The sequence below is a fragment of the Phyllostomus discolor genome, unplaced genomic scaffold, assembly GCF_004126475.2.
Source record: "Phyllostomus discolor isolate MPI-MPIP mPhyDis1 unplaced genomic scaffold, mPhyDis1.pri.v3 mPhyDis1_scaffold_50, whole genome shotgun sequence".
In the NCBI taxonomy this organism is placed as follows: Eukaryota; Metazoa; Chordata; class Mammalia; order Chiroptera; family Phyllostomidae; genus Phyllostomus; species Phyllostomus discolor.
In genome coordinates this window covers 29,321-36,650 of record NW_023397535.1, presented here as the reverse complement: position 1 = coordinate 36,650, position 7,330 = coordinate 29,321, and positions in this window count along the sequence as shown.

Genomic DNA, 7,330 nt, shown 5'->3' with positions numbered 1-7,330 from the left:
CCTCCTGCTGTTCACGTGCTTGCGGAAGCCCCGCCCCTTCCGGGTGGGCAGGTTGTGGCACTTGCTCCCCATCGATGGGCTATGACACAGGTGATGGGACATCACTTCCATGGTCATGTTCCTTGGGGTGGGAACTGGCCTGTTACAAGCGTGGTCTTTGTGTGGCCTTCTTGGTTTCCACGCTTTTTTTTTTTTAAGATTTTATTTATTTATTTTTAGAGAGGGAAGGAGGGAGATAGAGAGAAACATCCGTGTGCAAGACATACATGGATCGGTTGCCTCTCACACGCCCCCTACTGGGGACCTGGCCTGCAACCCAGGCATGTGCCCTGACTGGGAATCGAACCAGGGACCTTCGGGTTCACAGGCCAGGGCTCGGTCCACCGAGCCACACCAGCCAGGACTCAATCACTTATTTTTAATTCTGGTATGGATCAGTCTACTGGGTAAAGAGAGTGAGTGGTTTCTTCTGCCTCAGTTAGGTGGTGAAAAAAGTTGTCTTGGTGTCTGAACGTGAGTGCTAGAGCAAGACTCCGAGGGTTTATCCGTGGGTACACCTAAGTCAGAAGGTCAGCCTGCTTGAACAGTGTGGCTCAGTGGATGGAGGGCAGGCCTGTGAACCAAAGGGTCGCCGGTTCGATCCCCAGTCAGGGCACAGGCCTGGGTTGCAGATTCGATTCCTGATCTGGGCACGGACAGGAGACAACCGATCAATGTCTCTCTCTCAAGCGGGTGTCTCTCCCTTTCCCTATGTGCGTTCCCCGTCCCGCCCAGCTCCCTCTCTCTCTCTCTAAAAAAAAAAAAAAATCAATAAACATAAATCTAAAGGGCATGATAAAAACATTAAAAATGTAAAGACCCATCTTTTAGCCATTGCAGAAAAAGTAATCCACTTATAGGGGCATCGACCCTCAAGTAGTCTTGGTGTCGGCACGCCCAAGTGACAGGCAAGGCCTCATGCTCTTTCTCTGTGCCGTGATGTGGCGAGATGAAAAACATCGAAAAGAAATATTTGGGCCCTTCTGTATACAGTTGGTGCAGAAATGTACACACGTGAAAATGACAATGCTGCAAAGCATTTGCTCTGAAAACAGCATCCCCCACCACCGTTCACAAAATCAGCCCTCGGTTGTCGACGGGGGGTTTGTGATAACATTCTCCATGGTCTTGATTAGATTCGGAAAGCAGAGAATCAGGCCTAATTGATGCACACAGGCCGTGATTGTGCGCTTTTAATACAATGGCCTCTGGCCAGAGGCGGACAAAAGAAAGAGCCTTTGATTTGTTACTTTAAATTTTGTGTCTCCCATCCTGCCCGAAACTGGAGATGATTTACAGTTTTAATATATTTTTTCATGCGCAATTAACATCCTTGTTGCCAGACGCCGAGAGGAGCCAGGCAAGCGCAGCTGTGCTGATTTATCGGGAGTGCGCGTGGAACGGAATTAATGCCACCGGCCGCACACTTGCACGGGGGATGGTGAAGGCACGGTCCTCAAAGGCAGGCAGAGCTGGTGTCCAAGACCGGGGGGGGCCTTAGGCGAGGTTTTGCCTCTAATGGATGCCTTAGAAATATATATATATGTATATAGATAGATAGACATGGATTGATGGATTTGAGAGAGACACAGGAAGGGGAGGGAGTGACCCATACAGACAGACAGACAGACAGGCGTTGATGTGAAGCAGAAACATCCACTGATTGCTTGGCTCTCCAAGGTGCCCTGACTGGGGATCGAACCTGTGACCTTCTGGTATAACCAGACAATGCTTCAACCAACGGAGCCACCAGGCCAGGGCTAATGGATGCCCCTTTTATTTTTTATTATTTTTTTTCCCAACAGCCAAAACGTTGTATTCACATTGGGGACTTTTCTCCATTTCGGGTTTCAGTGGGGAGGAAATATCCAAACATAGTTATAGGACACACAGTGGGGAAATTTACGGTCAACATTTTTTTTTAGATTTTTTATTTATTTGTTTTTAGAGAGGGAAGGGATGGAGAAAGGGAGAAAGAGAGAAACATCCATGTGCGGTTGCTGGGGGCCGTGGCCTGCAACCCAAGCATGTGCCCTGACTGGGAATCGAACCTGCAATCCTTTGGTTCACAGCCCTCGCTCAATCCACTGAGCCACGCCAGCCAGGGCAAGATCCACATTTTAAGGGGGGAAAAGAAACGGGCCATAGGAAATATTTTAAGGAGCAAGAATCTCTTTTCCTTTTTCACAATGGGCATAGACATGGAGAACCATCCATTTGATAGCAAAATGGTAAAAGAGTTGGAACGTTTCCGTGTTTACAAATTGCCAGGCTCGTGCGTTTGTATATTGTTCTGTTTTGTGTGTGCTCTGCGGTTTTTGCTGGTCGCGAAAGCCTCACCGGGTCCTGGAAGGTGAGCAGACTTTTTGTTCACGGAGCTGTCAGAAAGCCTCCTCTGCCCTCGTCGGAGACCCAGAAGTCAGCGGGGCCCCCTGGCGCGCCGATGCAACTCAACTCCTCCTCCGCGTCATGCTATGAGCTAGCTCTCTTTTCCTGGAGAGAAAGAAAGAAAGAAAGAGTGTTGCAAGGCATCAGGGCCAGCGAGCCCTGTGCAGCCAGGCGCCTGTGCATTTCACGCTTTGCAGGAAGAGCAACAATTAGGGGCAGGTCTTTGTTTAGCTAGTGAACGCGCCCAGGGGAAAACCAACCGTCCACACGGAGGCTTCCGCTGAGCTTGCTTGCAGAGGCCGTCCTGCCTGGAAGCGTGCAAAGAAACCTGCTGTCTGCTTTGCGTTGTGGATTTTATGTCCCTGCGTCCTTCCGTCTCGCATTCCGTGACAAGCGTTCCACAGATGGACGAGGCTTCTGCCCGCCCCTGTGAGTCTTCCCAATCGCCCACCGCAGCAGGGACATGCAAAAGGGTAGCTGCTGATGACTGTGTGTGAAATGTGCAGGAACCTCAGCGGAAGTCTTGGGCCTGAGGTTCCTTTGGCCCTCTGCAAGGAGGGACCCGTTTTCTGTGCAGCGGCTGCATTTTGCAGAACCATTCTCTCTTCCCTTGCACAAAGTCACTGGCGTCTAAAACTCCATCCGCCGTGGCTTGGGGGGAAATGCCCCGGCGGCTTTGGGGTTGGCCGTCACCTTTACGGGCGGCCGTATGGCCAGGGTAGCCGACTCCTTGTCCATGTGCCCGGCATACCCCAGGCCTCAAGGTGCTCTGTCCTCGGGAGGTAATGGCACACGTGCAGAAGGGTGCACGTACACGGATAGTTATCTTCGGCCACTCCTGGGAGCAACGAGAAAAAAAAAAGGATGCAACCGTTTTTAACAGCCTGAAACTTGTTACATTGTTAGAGGCACCATGGAACCATGGAGTGCCGGCCATGAAAGTCGTGTGATACTGAGTGACGTGGGGAATATGCTGAGTGGGTATGAAAACATCGGAATCACACTGTCTTGCATGGGACTGGCCGGCTGCTTCTCCAGAGTTCCCTGCACCAGGAGCGTGCCGGGAGGTTCTGTGCCCGGAAACTGATGTCTCATTTCTCTTAACCCGCCTAAGGCTCCGGGAGGGCCAGGCACATGGGTGTGTGGGCTTTGGTTTAAACAGCCAGTTGTCTTTCTCGTTATTCAATGCATATACCTTCTCTCAGCTGCCCCCTGGCCTCTTCTTAAGCCCTTTGTTGTCATTTCGATGTAGCCAAAAATCCCTCAGCATTTTTTCTGCCTTACATCTTTTTATGCGTTAGGACACAGTGAAGGAATCCTCGCCAGCTCAAAGGTGACACAAATGGTCTCCTTTTTTATTTGTCTCTGAGTGTCGGAGTTCATCCACGCAGTTCGTGTTGACACAGAGTTCATGTTTGTATAGGGTGTGAGGTCGGGATCCAGTGTTATTTTTCTGTCAGCAGTGAACACACATCTTTAAGATACAGTGTAAACAAGGTGTTTTTTCTGATCATTGCTGGTGAGAGAGCCGGGGTCCAGGTACAGCAAGACAGTATGCACAAACAAGCACATGCAAAGATGGGACCCAGCCCTGGTTGCTGCGGCTCAGTGGGCTGGGTGTTGTCCTGCAAACGGAGGGGTCACCGGTTCGATTCCCAGTCCGGGCACACGGCTGGGTTGCAGGCCAGGTCCCCAGTAGGGGGCGCTTGAGAGGCAACCACACACTGATGTGTCTCTCCTTCTCTTCCTCCTTCCCTTTCCCTCTGTCTCTAAGTAAATACATTAGATCTTTTTAAAAAACGTAGGGCCAGGATACGGAACAGAACACGGGTAGCAGCAGCCCCCTGGGGGAGTCACGTTAGGAAATCCTCCTGCGAAGTCACATTTGTCTGCCGAGGTCACATACAGGCCATTTTCTCCTTTGCTTTTGGGGATTGCTTGCTAGTATTGCCCTTGGGTGAAACAGAGGTGCAGCCAGAGGTGGGGGTGCAGCCCCGTGGGTTTTGGGGCAGGAGACGACCTCGGAAAGGGGCCAGCTGAAAAATCGCTGTGCACAGTCTTCCAGCATGTACCGCATCTCCACAGAGGGCAACCCACGGTTTCTTAACGGGTCCTTCCTGTTCCTCGGTATGTTCCTGGAACATAGGCGAATTCGAGAGAACAAATACCTGTGTTCTCCTTCTTCTTCTTCGACATCATCCCTGCTCCTTGGGGGTATCGGTTCTTTCCTATACAATTCAGAACCAGGGCGTCCGATTTGCAAAACCCCGCCCGCCACCTTTGCCGGGAGCCACATGCAATGGAAAGGCGTGTTTAGGAAGAGCAGTTACCGATCCAAACTCACGTGAGCGTTTTCTACGCCGGAGTCCTGTAGCTCTGATTTTGGCTGCATGGAAATCGGGTTCATTGGTTTATTTTTTCTAAATAGTATCTTTTTTAAAGATTTTATTTATTTATTTTTAGAGAGGGAAGGGAGGGGGGGAGAGAGAGAGAGAGAGAGAGAGAGAGAGAGAAACATCCATGTGCGGTTGCTGGGGGCTGTGGCCTGCAACCCAGGCATGTGCCCTGACCGGGAATCGAACCTGCGACGCTTTGGTTTGCAGCCTGCGCACAATCCACTGAGCTATGCCAGCCGGGGCTTATTTTTTGTAAATAGTATCTTATTTTCCACCTTATTTCCTGCTCCTGGTAAAAAATGTTACGCGTTGATTTGGGGTGCATTGATTACATATTCGCCAGTCTCTTTGGACGGTGATTTCTAGTGGCTTTTGTATGCATGGGTTTTGTGAATGTGGTGGTAGTTTCTGCAAATAGTGACTGTTTTCTTTCTTTGGAATACTTTTCGTTGCCTTAAATTCTTGTGTCATTACTGTGCCCCTGGACATCCAGTGCTGTACTGAACTGTGTGGAACAAAGGGACACTGTTTATTTGATTTTATGGAAACACACTCGATTACTCTTCAGTAAATGGGATGCTGGGAAGAGAATTCCTGCCAATGGCCTGAATCAGATAAGAAATACTACCTTTAATGGCCAAAACTTGTGCAACTTTTGAATCTTTTTTAAAAAATTGTGAATAACCATTCACTGTTGTCTAAATAATTGTTGGCATTTCTATGACTGGTCATATGATTTCCCCTCCTTTTTCTTTTTTCAGTTCACTTGGTTTAATATCGTAATGGATTTTTTCTCTATTAGGGCATTTTGGGAACCAAAACCCGATTTGATCATCATGTAAACTTTCAAAAAAAATAAAATGCCGGTACTTTCTTAGGTTGGGTCGGTCAGTATTTTGCTAAGATGTCTGTATCTACATTCACAAGTGAACTTGACTTCTAGTTTTGACTTGAATTTGAATTTGAACTTCATTTCTAAATTTGGGCCTCATGGCTTGTACTCTCTTTAGTTGTGTTTTCCTGTGCAAGTTAATCTTATAGAAATATTTATGCTTCTTTTCCTTAAAAATGTTGTATTTATCTGGCCCTGGTTGGTGTAGCTCAGCGGATTGGGCACAGATTTGCATACCAAAGGGTTGATGGTTCGATTCCCAGTCAGGGCACATGCCTGGGTTGCAGGCCAGGTCCCCAGTAGGGGGCGCTTGAGAGGCAACCACACACTGATATCTCTCTCCTTCTCTTCCTCCTTCCCTTCCCCTCTCTCTAAAAACAAATAAATAAAATCTTTCAAACTAAACACATAAAAATTTTATATTTATCTCTGAACAACACTCAAATAAGAATGATTAGTAAAAATTGCCTGAAAATGTTCTGGGCTGAGGAGTTCTTAGGTGGGAGACAGTATGTGACTCTTCCCTATTATCCGTACTTGTGAGCCAGGTGATTTAAATCCGTTTATTTGTGTCCCATGCTTCTCATTTCTCTGACATATTTATTTAGATTTTTTAACATCCGTGCTTTTGTCCTTAGAGTGTTTTATGTTTTTATTTTACTTGGGATTATCTGAAGTGATGCCCAGGTCTTCTCATTTCTTGTCATTGTTCCCCCACTTGGCCGGACCGGCCTAGCCAGAGAGCGTTTGTAGGGTTAAGCTTTTCAGTAAACGGGCTTCCCTCGTGAGCTCTGCTGTGTCCTTGCTCCCTGTGTCACAGCCTCCTGCGCGGATGGTAACCACGCGCTGCTTTCTGATTTACGTCCCTCTGATTTGTCTCTGTTCTTCCGGCTGTGGGATTTGCCTCCATCGCTGATGGACTGGCCGTCTCTCTGGTCATCTTGTAAAGGCCTTGGAAGGCTCCGTGGTCTCCATGAGGCGTTCTTCAGCCTCCGGCTTTTCCCGCGTGGCACCCGCGTGGTCTTCGGGGTGGTGTTGTTTCCAGGAGCGTAAAGGGGTATCTACACCCAGACAAATACACACACACTTGTGCACACACGTGCACATAGACAGACACCCACGTGCACATATTCACACGTGTTTTTGTGGCATGTTTTTGAAGGTGGATTTCTAACCCTGTTGAATTGTGGTCAAGAATATATCGCTGTGAGTGTGTTTTATTGCTGTTTGGTGCTACTCCTGGGAAGAGCCACTCATGAATGGTGTGTGTTGTAAGCATGTGGCATGTGCGCGAACAGTGTACACACATACATGTCCACAGGCAGGCACATATTTACTGGTGTGTGTGCACATTGTGGGGCCACTGATTTGCACATATCTCTCTCGAGTCTCACTCACGGGCTTACTCTAACATTCAGTATCTTGATTACTTTCTGTTTTTTTGCCTCATGTCTAGCAGTTCCAAGAATGCGGTATTGTAATCTCTTGTAATAGTTTTTCTTACATTTCCTTTATCTTAAACATGTCATGAATCTTATATGTATTGTGATATACAAATGTAACATTGATAAACAAACCTATGGTTGTGTATTATATAAAATATATTAATATTAGA